General features: G+C 46.5%; 3 non-coding genes across 3 annotated transcripts; all 3 read right to left on the bottom strand.

The window, feature by feature from the left end:
• Positions 1 to 3,681: 3,681 nt before the first annotated feature.
• Positions 3,682 to 3,754, bottom strand: Trnak-cuu (transfer RNA lysine (anticodon CUU)). Its single transcript has one exon. It is a non-coding gene; the product is annotated as a tRNA-Lys (tRNA).
• Positions 3,755 to 9,286: 5,532 nt separating this feature from the next.
• Positions 9,287 to 9,359, bottom strand: Trnak-cuu (transfer RNA lysine (anticodon CUU)). The gene has a single exon. It is a non-coding gene; the product is annotated as a tRNA-Lys (tRNA).
• Positions 9,360 to 9,811: 452 nt separating this feature from the next.
• Trnar-ucg (transfer RNA arginine (anticodon UCG)) lies at positions 9,812 to 9,884 on the bottom strand. Its single transcript has one exon. It is a non-coding gene; the product is annotated as a tRNA-Arg (tRNA).
• Between the last annotated feature and the right edge of the window lie 9,018 nt (positions 9,885 to 18,902).

Below are 18,902 nucleotides of genomic sequence, written 5' to 3'. Positions count from 1 at the left end.
ACGATCTTATAATCCGAGTTTAACTACGATATTGGCCGGAAATTGGTGATAGTTTTAGTACCTCTGTTTTTAGGGAGAAGCACAATTTTACATTCCTTAAAGAAGGGTGGGACAGACGTTCCTTGCAAGACTTCGTTCACGACGTGAGTGATTTTGTCCCCGATGATGTGCCAATATTGCTTGTAAAATTCAATTGGTAAGCCATCAGGGTCCGGCGATTTCCCAATCGGCGAACTGCAGACAACCCCCACAACATCTTTATTACTGAAGGCCAACGAGATAGAGTCATTGTCTTCCCTAGTTACGGTAGATGAAATGGCACTAAACAGTCCATCATAGCAGTCATCGTGTAGAGTCACTGATGCGTAGGTTTTGACAAAATAGTTGTGCAGTGCTGTGACAATCTCTCGTTATGTGTCAACCGTTGTTCCATCCTCGAGTTTCAGGGCGTCAATAAAAGTCCGCCTCCTGTTCCTTGTATGTTTGAGGAGGTGGTACAGAGCCGCTGCTTCATCATCTCTGACCGACGTCACTTTAGATTTTATCTTAAGGCCGTCCAGTTTCATCCTCTTCAGATTGATTAATTTTGCCTTTATTTTCCGAATGTCGTCAATTCTGGTGGCCGTCGCGTCTGCACGATCGTACAGGTCCCGTAAGATTGTGTAATAAAATTCCATCGTCTTTTTGATTTCCGCCGCCCTTTCAATTCCGAATGACATGATAACTTTTCGCAGTTTCGGCTTTGCCTGCAGAGTCCACCACTCTATAGTGCTGCGAAACTTGTGAGTAGCGCGCAAGCACTGCTCCCAAGCACGACGCACCCCCTCCTCCAGCAAAACATCCGATAACAAAGACACATTCAGGTTCCATTGATCTTTATACCATCGCGTGGGTTGGGGAAGTAATTTCAAGCACGCGATGACACCACTGTGATAGGAGAAACTGGAGGGGATCGTCTCTACTTTTAATAAATCATTCTCGATAACATCGGAAACATAAATCCGGTCGATTCTGCTGCAGGAATATGCGACGATGTGAGTGAAGCGTACCAATGTCGGGTACCTAATTTCCCACGCATCTTTAAGTTTGAGGTCGGTCACGAGGCGCTTTAATTCAGACGAATAATTAAAAGTTGGGGACTGATATTTCCTGGATAAGACACAATTAAAATCACCACCAATGATAATGTGTCGGGGATTTTTCCGAAAGAAAAAAAGTAGCTCGTTCCGCTCTATAGGTATTGCCAGAAGGTGCGTACAAGTTGATGATGGTGACGCCGAAAACAGTGATCCCGATCCTTCTACCCGATTCCAATTTGTCGATCTGAGTAACTGGAATCCCTTCTCTAATTAAGACTGTGGTGCCCACGGTCGTTTCCAGGGAAAAATTTGCAATGCCGACAAACCCAGGAAGAGTAAATTGTGGCATCGACACCTCCTGCAAAAGTGGTATATCAGTACCGGGCTCATATAGATATTGTTTTAATGCATGCAGTTTCACTTCTGATCAAATTTTATTAATATTGAGGGTCGTGATCGTATAGGCCTGTGACATAATAACAGGACGTCTGAGAGAAGGAGGGATCAACTGCCGTTAATTGCCCACATCTCCATGCCATTCCATGTGAGTAGCGGCCGCGCAATTCCTGTCTGGAGCGTCACTGAGTTGATCTCTTGCATCTTTGTTTTTACTCTTTTTCCGGACAGCATTAACATTTGGTGGTACTTGGATCCTGTGACGGACACTCTGCAGCACCGCTGCAGTCGGATGTGTGGGAGGGTCTTGGGTGATGTCAATCGTCTCTCCCGACACATCTTGCGCCGGGAGCGCATGCGCCGAAACCGCTGGCGAGCGATCAGCTGAGCCACCACTTTCACTATCAGCTTGTTTGGCAACACTCGCTGCCCGAAGTTGTTTGTTGTCACTGACAGTCCCAGGCTGCTGTGTTTGTATACCGTCGCGGAGTTGATGACATTCATGTTGTTCTGAGGCTAGGGTCGGAGCAGTTGCCACGTGTTGTGTACCGTCCGCTCCCGGAGACATTGTTTGTATACCATAACGGCGAGCCGCGATGTGAGTACTTCCAGTAGATACGTGAGCCATATCTACTTGTTGACTTTCCTGAGTGTGCTGTTGCGGAAGTTCTGAGACATGAGCCTGTGGTAACTGAACGGCGTCGACGGAAGTATCGACGCTTGAAATTGCGGTAGAAGAATCGTCCACAATCGCTGCACCGGTTATAACTTTAGTACCCGAAGCGATCCCCCGTACGACCGATTCCGCGGTCTCGTGCGCACTGAAGGTTTTATCATCAGAGTCACGGCTGTCACAAGTTCAACGCCTCTTATTAGTCGTGGCATCGACCTTCGCGGGTGGCTTAGCACCATTGTCTCTCCTTACCAGAGCTGGAAACTCTTCAGGGCGAAATTCTTTTAGCTCTTCCGAAGGTACGGCAGAACTAGGGACCTCACCCTCTACGATAGGGTTATCCGAAACTACATCAGCCAACGTAAGACTTTTACGCTTCTGTAGCGAATTTTTTAGCACAAACATTCGCCTGGTACAGTCATGACGCAGGTGACCACTCTCATTACATATATGGCATGTGGGAGTTTGGCCACTGTAAGTAACATGAGCCCTATAGTCACAAACGGTAACATGCGAGGGTATATTCTGCTTTATATGCATTTCTACTGATCGGACGCCACTGTAACATTGTAACCTGTGCTGGTTTGACCACCGTTCGTTACGAATCTGCTTGATATCCCCGAATTTGGACAGAACTTCCTTCAGATAACAATCTTCTACTTCAAGGGGTAGGTTAAAGATACGCACATTGGTATACTCCACATCGGCATTGGAAATGAGCACAGTACTTACAGACTCGTCCCGGTGTCGAAAAACAGCTCTCCCTCCGTGTTTCGTCAGAATCTCTTCCAGTAATACAGGATTCAGCAATTTTACAAATAAGCAATATTCCTCGGTATCATAATACGCCGTGTGCACTTGATCAGAGGTAATTCCAATGACATCCACAACCCAATCTGGTATTTCCAAGGCACTAGGCTGCACAGAACGGGTAGACTTGTCAAATTCAAATCAGAGTGTACACTTTCTCGGAAATAACCTGGACATTGCAAAACGATAACTAGCAAAGGAACCGCTAGAAGAACACAAGAATGAAAATCAAACTCAAGAACAATATACACTAAATAAAAACACTTCACGGTAAAGAGAAAACTTAAGTTGTTATCACGACTTGTAAACACGTGGCGGAGTGGAGCACTTTACACGTCCGATCAGCACGGTGTCACAGGCGCGACTTCCACTGAGCTAAAGAGGCACGGCCTAGCGGTTCTTTTGAGTACTTCGTCCTTACGGTCGTCTCGATCATCAGTCTTCAGCTGACAACACTTCATATCACCGACTTATATTTGCAGCTTTGGCGAACCATTACTGCTTGGCTACACATCTGACACGTAACCGATGTACTCTCTAACCAACACCACTTGCATTTCAGAAAATGTCTTTCTCACATGTCTACAAAATCGCCTTCACCTTCAAATACAGTTTCCTTGCGACTGACGGAGACCTAGGCAAAGTTTAAAGTTGCTATTTCCATTACATAACGTTCATCAGAAAAACGGTTATTATCATCTGTAGCGGAACAAAATTCCGGTTCGCCCAGTGTGGGGCTCGAACCCACGATCCTGAAATTAAGAGTCTCATGCTCTAGCGACTGAGCTAGCCGGGCTGCCTCGGTAAATATGTGCCGGGCAGCACGTCACACAGTACTCGTATGGGTTGGGTGGTCCCATGCAGAATCTCTCCATGTTGCCTAATGTTTTCTTAACGTCACACTCGTCACGTACTTCACTTTTATTTCATAATCATTTCTGAGAGGTAAAGGAATTGAATGAAAACCTGCAGAGTTAGTGGCGTCAAAATTAACACACATACTTGATGTGGCTCATAAGCCGAACGAGTTACTTTCCGACGTTGTCTTAGATGTGCAAGTGCCAGTCAAAACTCGCGGCGACGGAACTCTGCCGACCATTTCGTTAGTTAACACCGGTCTTGTTGTGTGTGTTTCAAGCTCAAGAGCATCTCCAAGCAGGAAATGGTCAACAGAAACATTCAGACGGTTTTTGTACAGCACAATTGCTACACTAAAACGGTATGTTTCTTTTTCAGAACTGGAAAAAAACGACCGTGACAGGATTTGAACCTGCAATCTTTGGATCCGAAGACCGCCGCCTTATCCATTTTTTTTATTATTATTATTTTTCTTCTGCTTACGAAATGAAGCTTGAAAATCTTGCCAATCGAATCCTTCAGTGTGGTTGTAACTTGGGAGTCGGTCAACATGATATATTATTCGCCTTATAGATGGTCCGCCTTTTTGCAGTGAATATCTGCTGAACTTTCAGTAACATGAAATTCAATCAGTTGACCTGTTAGTTTCTTTATTTTACGTCACAGTTTTGAGCAGGTAGTTGGCGAAGTGATCCTTGTAGTTTTGTGTTTTCATTAGCAGATGGTGCTGAGTTGTAAGATAGACCCAGAAGTCTTCTTTACTCTTTTCTTCTTTTGTAAATAAGTAGTGTACTGTAGCGGATTTTAACCAGTTTAGTGCGTTCCTTCTCGTCCGTGGGTACGGAGTATCATCCGGCGTTAGAAAGGCAGCAGGCGTTATATATCTGGGAGATGTTCTGCTGATGAGCGCCAACTTGTTCGTGATATATGCCCATATATCTTTTACTTTGTCGCACACAAATCTGTGTTCATCAGTATCTATTAAATTACACGTGATGCATAAAGGTGATTCTGCGAGGTGTATGTTATGTAGTTTGGAGTTAGTGGCCAATTTTCTGTTAACTGCGAAATACCAAGTGGCTTGCATTGCTGACGGCTAGTGTGGACAATGGATGTTCAACCAGATTACCTTCCAGTCGTAAAAATTGTATTTGTCTTCGACGTTATTTGTCTTCTTATCTTTCATGAGTTCCTGGTACACGCGTTTCACTGCCGTCATTGCTTGTACGGGGATCCTTGTCTGTGCATAACTGTACTCCAATAAAAACCGTTTTAAATGATAAAGTCCGTTTGGAATATGTTGCACCGTGATGGGTGGACTGAGGTTTGCCGGAGCTATCTCAGTAAGCAGGTGAGCAGCGAGACTATCTGCTGAGTGTTTCCATTGGTGGAAAGTTTTTGATATGTATAAAGCTTGCGCCTTCTTTCCAACATCGACAAGCTTTAAGCCACCATTTTTTGTGGCCAGCGTTAAGGTGTCAAACTGAACTTCAAAAATGTGACGATGGCTGACAAACTGTCCTAATGCTGACATAATTCGTTTTGCAGTGTGTGCAGACATTGGTAAAATTTGAGCGATATAATTGAGTTTTGAGGTGAGATATACATTTGCGACCGTGACTTTCTGAATTTCATTTAGTTTTCGTACACTGTGTTACCGTATGCCGGCACGAATAGTCTGTAAAAGCTTTCTATAGTTGGTTGCAATTGTGTGCCGGATATTACGCTGAAAATCAATTCCAAGACACTTGAAGATCTTCAGCTGACGTAGTTGCCTGTGAGGGCGCGATCCTAGGCCGCGGCCAATATTGAATATTCCAGACTTTGTCCAGTTTAGTTGTGCACCGGACGCTTGCTCATATTGCCTGACTGTCTGTAGTGCGGTTTCCACTTCAGTTCTATTTATGATAAGGAAACCGACATCGTCTGCATACGCCTTGCACACAACTCGGGATCCATGTATGACGATGCCCTGTAAACTTTTCGTCAGGGTAGCTAACAAAGGCTCAATGGCAATCGCAAAAAGCGCCATGGACATTGGGCAGCCCTGCCTGACGGAACTGACTATCTCTATTGCTCGGGTAGGCTGGCCATTGATGATGATTCTGGATGAATTAGTCGCTACCATCTGTTGTATAATGGCAACGAACCCAGGTGGAAAACCCATCGCAGACATGGTACGAAAGAGATACTGGTGGTTTACCCTGTCAAAGGCTTTGTCGAAATCTAAGGACATGATGGCACATTTCAGTTTACAGACTTCCGCAATGGAGATTAAATCACGGTAGTCGCATAGAGTCTGTTGAATTTTCCGATCCTTGCCCACGCTGGTCTGGTAAGGGCCAATGATGCTGGTCATCGTGGATTTAAGCCTTTGGGCCAATAGTCTCGCAAAGATTTTATAGTCGCTGTTGAGCAGCGTTATCGGTCTTAGATTTTTTACGTTGGCACCGCCTGAGTTTTTTTAATTAGAACGATTGCGCCTTCACAGAAGCTGGTGGGGATCACGTTGTTGTGGTCTAGAAGTTCGTTACACATGCAAGTGATCTTCGCCTTTATGGTGTTCCAGAATTTTTGATAGAATTCGGCGGGAATTCCGTCAGGTGCGGGGGATTTATTCTTAGCACTTTCCCAGATGACATATCCCACGTCGTCTTCGGTTGCCACGGCTAATAGCTGTTCCGCGTTCGCGAGACTGACTCTGTTGTGCAAATTATTCAAAAGATCGTCCCGCACTTGCACGTTAAATTCTATTTTTGACATCAAGGTGGTGAAGTAGTTAAGCACCGCCGCCTTAATCTCATTGTGCGTAGTCAGCGTTGCGCCATCCTCAGCAGTTAACTCCGTCAGAATTTTACGGGATCCTTTCCTACTTTCTTGGATCATATGGTAGACTGAGGTGAGTTCTTGGTGTGCAGTAGTCTGGACCCGCGACCTGACTTTGTAGCCTTCTAGCTGCGTCCTCCTTAGGGTTAGGATTTTGGCCTGGATTTTCTTAATTCGTTTACATTGCTCGACGGCCGAAGTGCCGAGCGCATACAGTTCCCGCAGACAATGAAAATAGAAATGGATCGTCCTGTGAAGCCAAAAGCTCTTTTCCCGTGCGTAGTTCATGAAACACCACCTAATTTTAGGTTTGGCGCACCTGAGCCACCAATCAATGGCTGTATTGTAAGAGGCAAATCTCTGTTCACATTCTCGCCAGGTTTGGAGGAAGGCTTCTTGACACGCCGAGTCTTGAAGATGTGAAATATTTAATTTTCACAGGCCCCTGTATCGATACGTTCGTTGTCGGTCTAGAGTGATAGTACAGATGTATGCAGCATGATCTGAGAACGCCACTGGCCATACTTCTGACTGCAGAATGTTATTCCTCAAATTAGGTGTGACATAAATTCGATCGAGACGGCTTGCCGAATGGGTCGTAATATGGGTAAACCCAGGTGCAGCCCCATGCTTGAGCTCCCAAGAGTCAATTAAGCCTAAGTCTCGTACAATTCGTTCCAGTTCAAGTGATCTGTTAAGATTGGGAGTCTGGTCCTTTGCACTGATGACACAGTTAAAGTCACCTCCGAAGATAACATTGTCGTGGCGGACGCCAAAGATTGGAACTATTTCTCCTTTAAAAAAATCTGCTCTTTGACGTCTATTACTGGAACCGGATGGGGCATATACATTAATTAGTCTGTTGTTATAAAAAGTGCCCGCAATGCCCCTACTGTTCGGCAATTCTGTGACGTCAGTGATAATAATACCTTCCTTGGCAATAAAAGCTGTACCTAGTTCACAACCGGCTCCAGGATTAGTAATCACATTATAACCTGGTATGCAATCAAGTCCGACCTCTGTTACTTCTTGGACAAATAAAATGTCTACATCAGCTGCATATAAAAAGTCCTTTAAATGTTGTAATTTACAAGCGCTACGTATCTTATTAATATTTAGAGTAGCAAGTCGATAGGCCTGTGGCTGAATTGTGGGTGACTAAACAAAAGCAATGCCTAAAATCCGTCCAATATCAATCATAAATAGCGCTGGAAAAGCAAACCACGTCGAAAATGCACTGTGCAAGCAATTTAAAAACATCTATGGACAGTCACTGTAAAGGCAGAGTTAAAAATATTCTCCGTTTGAAAATGGATCAGTCGCGAGTTCTTTTTGCACAGTAGTTTCTGTCGAGGCGTTACCTTTCTCATTAACATCGTCGTCCTTGGGGACCGAAGTTATGGCTGTCACCGTTTCTGAAGTATCCATACTGTCTACTTCGACATTGGATTCTGTATCGTCTGCCCAACTAGTTGGCTGTGGGCCTGTCGAGGTGGTTATTGACGCTTCAACAGGATAGAGGTCGATCATGTGGTTATCACGGTCGGCTCGAAGTGTAGCTGACTGTTCGGGGTTCAGAGGTAGAGCATCTGAGACATTGTCAAGGACTGATGGTAAACTAGCTGAGGGATGATCATGGTTTGTGCTATCAGATGCTTTTGCACTGATTTGTTCACCGATCTGTTTAGCCTTTTCGCGCAGAACCGGTGCAATCAGTTCGGCATCCTGGCGGGCAACTCTCCGTTTTTTAGTTTTTCTGGGAGATGCACACTTTTGTGGGCTTTTATCATCACCTGCTTGAGATTCCCCCCGTGGAGTAGCATCGGCCGGTGGAGACGCAGCCGTTTGCAACGCAGATGCCCGTTCTTCGGTGACTACGATAGACGTCGATATTTCTGCTGGTTTAGGTTGACTATGATCAGGCGTTTCAGCAGTCTCTATTCGTCTCACAGTCGCAGGCAGTTACGTGGTTTCACTAACTTGTGGGACCGTGGGTGTAGCCGAAAGCCCACGCGCCACGGCCACATACGTTACAGACAGTGTTGTCATTGAGGGGGGCGTGGCAGCCCCGCCGATAGGCTGCTGCGCCACTCGCCTCTGCATGCATTCGGCTTGCACGTGACCTGTCGAGTTGCATGCTGCACGTGTTCGAGGCTGGTCATCGTACATTACTATCGCACGATACCCGCAAACGTGAACATAAGACGGGATGTGCTTCTGCAGCTCGATTCTTAATTGCCGCACCCCGTTAAGAACTGGGAATTTATGTGCACTAGACCAGCGTTCCGCAATATTGCTTATGATTTTACCGTAAAGACAAAGCACTGCGTTTATCTGTTCACTGGTTATTTTACATGGAAGTTCAAAAATTCGAACAGTCAGTATTCCTAGGCCGGCATGCGAAACAACAACTTCTCCCACATTTCCATCGCTATGTTTAAACGTTAGGATACCACCACAAGATGCAACAATTTTCTCGCACATGTCGGATCTCGCTAATTTAACGAAAACGGTGCTACTGACAATCGAAAGATGTCCTGGCGACTGACAGAGACGTAGGCAAAGTTTAAAGTTGCTATTTCCATTACATCACGTTAATCAGAAAAACGGTAATTTACATCTGCAGCGGAACAAAATTCCGTTCCGCCCAGCGTGGGGCTCCAACCCACGACCCTGAAATTAAGAGTCTCATGCTGTACCGACTGAGCTACCCGGGCTGCCTCGGTGAATACCTAGCGGGTAGCACGTCACACAGTACTCGTTTGGGTTGGGTGGTCCCATACAGAATCTCTCCATGCTGCCTAATGTCTTCCTAACGTCACACTCGTCACGTACTTCACTTTTATTTCATAATCATTTCTGAGAGGTAAAGGAATTGCATGACAACATGCAGAGCTAGTGGCGTCAAAATTAACACTCATACTTGATGTGACTCAAAAGCCGAACGAGTTACTTTCCGACGTTGTTTTAGATGTGCAAGTGCCAGCCAAAACTCGCAGTGACGGCACTCTGCCGACCATTTCGCTAGTTAACACCGGACTTGTTGTGTGTGTTTCAAGCTCAAGAGCATCTCCAAGCAGAAAATGGTCAACAGCAACATTCAGACGGTTTCGTACTGCTGAATTGCTACATTAAAACGGTATGTATCTTTTTCAGAACTGGAAAAACACGACCGTGACAGCATTCGAACCTGTAATCTTCAGATCCGAAGTCCGACGCCTTATCCATTAGGCCACACGGTCCCTGACGACCAAGTATAACTTGTATACGACTCATCTCGAAACGCTCACACCCCTGAGAATTTGTGTTTTCGTTCTACACAGCTGCTACCCCTTGCTCTTTCCCACCCATTAGTTACATTTAACCTCTTACGAGACCGACCAACTATAGACTGGGAAACAAGAACACAAACTTTGTGCATTCGGAATCGAAGGCAGGGCGTCCCTCGCCGCATTTGCTACGATGGCCATTTGCTACTTCTGCAGAAGCGGCGGCGGCGACGACGATGACGACGACGACGACGACGACCGCGAGAAGCTCTGAGATATGTGAGAAATGCATCTATAAAATGTAATTCAGACTGCCTCGTCCCACCTTATGCTGTACCGCTTTGGCAAATGCTTTATCTGCGCCATTCGCCTTAATCACATCTTAATAAAACGCGTTTCGCTAACTGTTCGTCATCACAGATACTGTTTGCTATACGGCCACGTCGCGCAACTGATTTCCAAAATTCGTCTTCCTCCTGTGAGGATGGAACTCACGACCCTGGTTTACTAGACCAGTGCTCTACCACTTTTTTCTTTTTTTTTTGTATTCGCCTTAATCACGTCTGAGAGTAATTCTTAATAAAACGCCTGTCGCTAATTGTTCGTCATCACAGATACTGTTTGCTATACGGCCACGATGGGCAACTGATTTCCAAAATTCGTCTTCCTCCTGTGAGGATGGAACCCACGACCCCTGGTTTACTAGACCAGTGCTCTACCACTTTTTTTTTAATACTGGGTGAGAGCCAGGTATCCTAGCCACTTTTTTTTATTGACCCCTGGTTTACAAGACCAGTGCTCTGCCCCGTTTTTTCTTTTTTTACCATTATTTTGTGTCGTTTTCGTCTGCCATTGTTTGAAAGTTAGGGGTGACAATCAGATTCAGGCCTACGGAAACAAAGCGGGCAGGGGTCGAAACCCGAGGCCTGGCCACGATGATTCCACCGTCCTCTTTCCGAATGGCACCTGTACAACGGCGTCGTAATTTCCCCTACTGTCTTGGTTCTTGGTCTTACGTTTGTTTCTCTTGTTCGCCCTAAAGGTCCACGTAAACTTCAGTCCAGGTGTAGAGAAGAATTTTACATAAAGGCGACAAAACCAACTACAGTGTAAAAGAAATCGGCTCACACAGGTGACCTTAGCCAACACCCTCCCTTTCAAATGTCAGGCTAAGCATATTTGCAAAATCTTTAAGGAGTCCTGGCAAGCGCAATCGGTTCCAGTAAGCAGTAACGATGTACTGCCGAAACGTTAGGTGTTCATCCTCTTCATGACAACTATTGACAAAATGTACGAAGTGTCCAAGCAACCACATAACGGTATTGAGCTTCGTTCGCGGATAAAAGGAAGAATCGGGCCGTACGATGATGTCAATGGTATAAGCGGTTTCGGCAGTCCTAGTGACAAAAGCCAGTTGTTTCCTGAGCCAAAGCCAATTAGCAAGGTGCCCACTGCAGGTGAATCGATGCCTAAGTGTGTCCAGGAGACCACACCGAGTGCAGTTGTCCGTGTCAGAAAGACCAATACGGTGCAGTCGTACGTTGGTGGGGACCAAATTATTAATTACCCTATACCATGTGGACGCCACAGCCATTGAGTGGATCGGCAGACTAACATTCTTCCAGACGTTCCTCCAGGACACTGATGGAGACGCCAGTTCGATTGGATTGGGACCGGCCAGCCCCTCACAACGGGCAATCAAGCTCTTGGTCGTTGGCACCGGTCGTCGCAAGAAGACGTCACCGAGGTAACTAACCGCAATATAAAATTCCCGGACGTGTTTCAACTTAAAATTGAGGCGACCGACGTCGACAGGTGGAGCAAGGCTCTTCGGACGCAGAACAGTAAAAATTCTGGATGTAATTGAAGTCACTTCTTGCGTAACAATGAGAGTCGTACGGCGGACGTACAAGGCAGATGCCTTGCGAGTAATGTCAGTGGGGCCCAAGCCTCCGGAGATACGCGGTTTCGTCATAACCTCGTAACGCAACTTGAATAGATGACCCTTCCATATAAACCTGCTAGACAATTGGCGCAACCTTTTCGCCACCATTATGGGAAGTGGGATCAGCTGAGCAACATAATAGGCTTTACATAACACGTACGTGTCTAAAATTCTTACTTTTTGCAAAATGGCCGCAGAGCGCTGCTTATGGACCATCAGAGCCCCCTGTATCTTCTCGGTGACAGATTTCCAATTAAGAGCCGCCATTTTTATGGGACACCGATCAATGCTAATCCCCAATGAGGTATGGCGATCGACAAAAGTGGCCCAAGGGACATCAGCATCGCGAAACCCTCGAATATTAAGGAACTTACATTTACCCTGATTGAGACGCGCTCCAGAGACAACAGTATGCATCAACTGCCCCTTTCAACAATGTGATATCATCACGTTGACGGAGGAGAACAACGACATCGTCCGCGTACGCCTTAACAGTGAGCTTCCCACCAGAGAGGGTCATACCCTGAAGCTTGAAAGCAAGAGTCCGAAGCAGCGGTTCCAGGGACAATATGAATAGAGACATAGAGAGCGGAATACCCTGAGGTACCCCTCGGCGGATAGCAATGGGCGGCGTCAGCTGCCCATTGACTGACACCCGAGCAGTTATTCCCCTATACAAATTACCAAGAACACCACGTGATGAAGCGTTAAAACCTATTGTATCTAAAACACGATTTAAAAACACATGACTGACGTGATCAAAAGCCTTGTAAAAATCGAGGAAAGCAAAGGCACAATGAACGTTTGTAACCGCCGCAACCGAGACAACATCCCGATATTCGGCTACTGGGGTCAGAATAGATCTACCAGGAAAACAACATTGATGTGCACCAATCACACCCCAAAGCAGAGAAGACAATCGACTATTGAGCGCTCTAGCAGCTGTCTTGTAATCAAAGTTCAGCAATGTGAGCGGACGAAGATTGGCAGCAGATAAACGACCAGTGGACTCCGGAATTAAAACAATTTTCCCTACTTTAAAATCGGCTGGCACATCCATCCCCCTGACAATCTCATTTAAAATCTGCGTAAAAGTGCCACCCAAAAGAGGCCAAAAACGGAGATAAAATTCTTTAGGCAGGCCGTCTGGACCCGGCGATTTACCGGACGGAGAGCGAGGAATAAAATAGAAAACATCATCTACCTGGAACTCCCGGAGAAAGTCGCCGTTCGCGTCAGGCGTGATCGTCGCAGGAAGATCCTCAAGGACATCATCAGAAAGTGACGCACCAGAATCATCGGCAGAATAGAGACTAGCGTAATACTGATGAAGAGCATGCGTCATATCCTCCTGTGCAATAAGCTGTCGTCCATCATCCACCATAAGAGAAGAGATGAAGGTGCGACGACGTCGAGTCTGATGCCGCAGCAGGTGGTACAAAGAAGTCAGTTCACCTTCAACAAGAGAGTGAGATTTCGACTTTACTCGCAGACCATCCAACTGTCGTCGTTTGAGGGTCAAGAGCTTGGCTTTAATACGACGAACATCATGGATCCGCAGAGGAGAAGGACCCGCCGCGTCATACAGTTCACGCAGGACAGAGTAGTAAAATTCATACGTGTTCTTAAAATCACGCGCCCTTGCGGCACAGTAAAAAATCAAAGACTGACGAATATTGGGCTTGGCAAACGCAGTCCACCAAACGAGCAAGGAGGGGTAACGCGGGACAGAGCGAAGACATCGCTCCCACACTGCACTTACAACTTCGTCAATGGCACTGTCGGCAAGGTGGGAAACATTTAACATCCACTGGGAACGATAAAGTTTTGCTGGTTGGTGACTAAGATTTACAGTTGCAGTAAAAGCACAATGGTCAGAAAAACTAGTAGGAATAACATCGACAGAAAGAATGTTATAACATAAAAAATCAGAGAAGTAGAATCTGACGAGTCTACTGCATGAGGACGCGGTAAAATACGTAAATATCACCAGGGTTGGATATTTGTGTTCCCAAACATCACGCAGGTGCATGGTACGAACCAAGTCATGTAAATCTCGGCAATAATTAAAATTGGGGGACTGGTCTTCAGGGCGTAAAACACAATTAAAATCGCCTCCGAGCAGGAGACTCCGAGGACTCTTGCGCAAAAGATAAATAAGCTCTTCCTTATAAAAGCGCGATCGAGCCACAGTGCGACACGAACCAGAGGGGGCATACAAAACAACTAGGCAGAGATCAAAAAGACGACAACCAATCCCACGGCCAGAGTCAAGGAATTCAATGTCAGTAACAGGAATACCTTCTCGAAAGAAAAGAGCAGTTCCTGTTGAATTATCCGGTGCGACATTAAAAACAGTTTGAAATCCAGGTAGAGAGAGATCAGAAAACAATACTTCCTGCAAAAATACTACGTCCGCACAGGAGTCGTAGAGAAACTGCCGCAAAGAGGCAATGCGAACGTCGGACTCAATACGGTTAACATTTAAGGTAAGAAAGGTGTATGCTTGAACCATGGAGAGAAAATCGAGAGAGGAAATCACCTACACCGACGCATCAACATCACAGTCCATAGCAGGGGAGACGGAGGCATCCGAGGGAAGGGGACTGCTACCCCCTTCCGCGGATCCCTTACGTTTCGGTTTTTTACGAACAGCATTGACGTTCGGCTGAACGCGCAACTTGCGTCGGCTGACGGGCAAGGAAGCGGCAGCAGCCGGTGACGTAGGAGGGTCAAGTTCTGTATCCGACACCACCCGCGCCGGTCCACAGTCAGGGTCCGGAGGCGCGGGGGAAACATCCGACGAAACGGACTGGTCTACACCAATACTAGCTTCCGGCAAACATGGACTACACGGAGGCGAAACGTGAGCAGGAAGCTCCGAAGCTGCTAAGTTGGAAGGAGGCGGAGCAGCTCCGCTGGCAGAGGTATGGGGCAGCGAAGCAGGAAGTTGTTGCGGCTCAACTTGTCGTGACAACGAAGTCGGTTCGGAAGGAGGCGCCAACAGGCCCGACCGACGAGCCGACTCGAGAGAAGCCGCGTCGGAAGCCGGAGGGGCGTCAGCAGCCGCTACCGGAACAGCTACTTCAGGGGAACAGGGAGCATCTACACTACTCTGTGGCTCGGAGGATGTCGGTCTCTCGGATTGGGGCATCTCGGGGAGATCCTCATCCGTACTATTTCCATCTTGTGCGCGACGCCGTTTATTATTCAAAAGCGGCACACCCACCTGAGGAACCGACGGAACAACATCAGATTTGGCACGTAAAGGAGGAAATTCTGTGTCAGGGGCGTGCAAAACCTGCGACTGGGCGCTACTACCACTGGACTGTTCGACACCAAGAGCAGAACCACCTGCAACGAGGTCAGCGACCGTTAACTTGCGACGCTGTTCGAGAGAATTTTTTAACACAAAAACCCTCCGCGGACAGTCGGTACGCACGTGGCCACTCTCATTACACAAGAAACAGGTGCCAACCTGACCACTATATGTTACATGGACACGATATCCACCGATCTGCAGGTGCGAGGGAATATTCTGCTTCACGTGCATTTCGACGGAACGAATACCACTGCAACACTGCAGACGATGTTGGCTGGACCAGCGTTCAAGGCGAATACTCTTAACATCACCATACTTGAGTAAACCCTCCTTAAGATACACATTATCCACCTCCGGCGGAAGGTTGTAAACACGAACACTGGTGTACGTAATGGAAGCATTTGAAAGCAGTACGGTACTGACAGAATCATCCCGATGCCGAAAGAGAACCTGATGACCAAATTTGGAAATAAATTTATCAACCTGAAGGGGGTCCATAAATTTAACAAAGAAAACATAGAGTTCTGTATCACAATATGCAGTGTGCACCTGATCCGAATTAATGCCAAAGGTATCTACTAACCAATCATGAATCTCAAGGGAACTAGGTTGCACATGGCGGGTGGACTTGTCAAAAGCAAAACTAACTGTAGCCTGACGAGGAATAACCTGAGACGACATTTTCAAAAACTACGCGGTCTAAACCGCTAAACAAAAACACTGAAATACACACAAAAAGTAACACAAGGAACGAAACAGCGACGGAGAAAAATTTACAGAAGGTACAACACTACACGTAAACAAACGATATCCCACTATACGTAACGCTACGGCGGAGCGGAAGACTAGGCACGTCCACACTGCACGGCGTCTGAAGCGGAACTGACCACTGAGCTAAAGAGGCGCGGCCTAGCAGTACTCTTGCGTACTTCGGCCTTACGGTCGCCTGCATCATCAGACTTCAGCTGACAACACTTCATATTAGCTTCTAATATTTGCAGCTATGGCGACCCATTACTGCTTGGCTACACATCTGACACGTAACCGATGTGCTCTTCAAACAACATCACTTGCATTTCAGAACATGTCTTTCACACATGTCTACAAAATCACCTTCACCTTCAAATACAGTTTCCTTGCGACTGACAGAGACGTAGGCAAAGTTTAAAGTTGCTATTTACATTACATCACGTTAATCAGAAAATCGGTAATTTACATCTGCAGCAGAACAAAATTCCGTTCCGCCCAGCGTGGGGCTCGAACCAACAACCCTTGGATTAAGAGTCTCACGCTCTACCGACTGAGCTAGCCAGATGCCTCGGTTAATATCTGCCAGGTAGCACGTCACACAGTAATCGTTTGGGTTGGGTGGTCCCATACAGAATCTCTCAATGCTGCCTAATGTTTTCCTAACGTCACGCTCGTCACGTACTTCACTTTTATTTCCTAATCATTTCTGAGAGGTAAAGGAATTGCATGACAACATGCTGAGCTAGTGGCGTCAAAATTAACACACATACTTGATGTGACTCAAAAGCCGAACGAGTTACTTTCCGACGTTGTTTCAGATTTGCAAGCGCCAGTCAAAACTCGCGGTGACGGCACTGTGCCGCCCCTTTCGCTAGTTAACACCGTTCTTGTTGTGTGCGTTTCAAGCTCAAGTGCAACTCCAAGCAAAAAATGCTCAACAGCAACATTCAGACGGTTTCGTACTGCTCAATTGCTACATTAAAACGGTATGTTTCTTTTTCAGAACTGGAAAAACCCGAGAGTGACAGCATTCGAACCTGTAATCTTCAGATCCGAAGTCCGACGCCTGATCCATTAGGCCACACGGTCACTGACGACCAACTATAACCTGTATACGACTCATCTCGAAACGCTCACACCCCTGCGAATTGAATTTTCATTCTACACAGCCGCTGCCCCTTGCTCTTTCCCACCCATTCGTTACATTCAACCTCTTACGAGACCGACCAAATATAGACTGGGAAACAAGACCACACACTTTGTGCATTCGCAATCGAAGGCAGGGCGTCCCTCGCCGCATTTGCTACGATGGCCATTTGCTACTTCTGCAGAAGCGGCGGCGGCGGTGACGACGACGACGACGACCGCCAGAGGCTCTGAGATATGTGAGAAATACATCTATAAAATGTAATTCAGACTTCCTCGTCCCACCTTATGCTGTACCGCTTTAGCAAATGCTTTATCTGCGCCATTCGCCTTAATCACATCTGAGAGTAATTCTTAATAAAACGCCTGTCGCTAATTGTTCGTCATCACAGATACTGTTTGCTATACGGCCACAACGCGAAACTGATTTCCAAAACTCGTCTTCCTCCTCTGAGGATGGAACTTACCACCCCTGGTTTACTACACCAGTTCTCTACCACTGAGCTAAAGAGGAGCGGCCTAGCTGTACTCTTGCGTACTTCGGCCTTACGCTAGCCTGCATCATCAGACTTCAGCTGACAACACTTCATATTAGCTTCTAATATTTGCAGCTATGGCGACCCATTACTGCTTGGCTACACATCTGACACTTAACCGATGTGCTCTCCAAACAACAACACTTGCATTTCAGAACATGTCTTTCACACATGTCTACAAAATCACCTTCACGTTCAAATACAGTTTCCTTGGGACTGACAGAGACGTAGGCAAAGTTGAAAGTTGCTATTTACATTATATCACGTTAATCAGAAAACGGTAATTTACATCTGCAGCGGAACAAAATTCCGTTCCGCCCAGCGTGGGTCTCGAACCCACAACCTTGGATTTAAGAGTCTCACGCTCTACCGACTTAGCTACCCGGCTGCCTCGGTTAATACCTGCCGGGTAGCAAGTCACAAAGTACTCGTTTGGGTTGGGTGGTCCCATACAGAATCTCTCCATGCTGCCTAATGTTTTCCTAACGTTACACTCGTCACGTAGTTCACTCTTATTTCATAATCATTTCTGAGATGTAAAGGAATTGCATGACAACATGCAGAGCTAGTGGCGTCAAAATTAACACACATACTTGATGTGACTCATAAGCCGAACGAGTTACTTTCCGACGTTGTTTTAGATGTGCAAGTGCCAGTCAAAACTCGCGGTGACGGCACCCTGCCGACCATTTCGCTAGTTAACACCGGTCTTGTTGTGTGTGTTTCAAGCTCAAGAGCAACTCCAAGCAAAAAATGGTCAACAGCAACATTCAGACGGTTTCTTACTGCTCAATTGCTACATTAAAACGGTATGTTTCTTTTTCAGAACTGGAAAAACACGAGCGTGACAGCATTCGAACCTGTAATCTTCAGATCCGAAGTCCGACGCCTTATCCATTAGGCCACACGGTCACTGACGACCAACTATAACTTGTATACGACTCATCTCGTAACGCTCACACCCTGAGGAATTGTGTTTTCGTTCTGCACAGCCGCTGCCCCTTGCTCTTTCCCACCCATTCGTTACATTCAACCTCTTACGAGACCGACCAGATATAGACTGGGAAACAAGACCACACACTTTGTGCATTCGGAATCGAAGGCAGGGCGTCCCTCGCCGCATTTGCTACGATGGCCATTTGTTACTTCTGCAGACGCGGTGGCGACGACGACGACGACGACGACCGCGAGAGGCTCTGAGATATGTGAGAAATACATCTATAAAATGTAATTCTGATTGCCTCGTCCCACCTTATGCTTTACCGCTTTGGCAAATGCTTTATCTAAAGCAT

Source organism: Schistocerca gregaria, unplaced genomic scaffold, assembly GCF_023897955.1.
Source record: "Schistocerca gregaria isolate iqSchGreg1 unplaced genomic scaffold, iqSchGreg1.2 ptg000288l, whole genome shotgun sequence".
Taxonomy (NCBI): Eukaryota; Metazoa; Arthropoda; class Insecta; order Orthoptera; family Acrididae; genus Schistocerca; species Schistocerca gregaria.
This window is presented reverse-complemented; position numbering and strand designations above follow the sequence as displayed.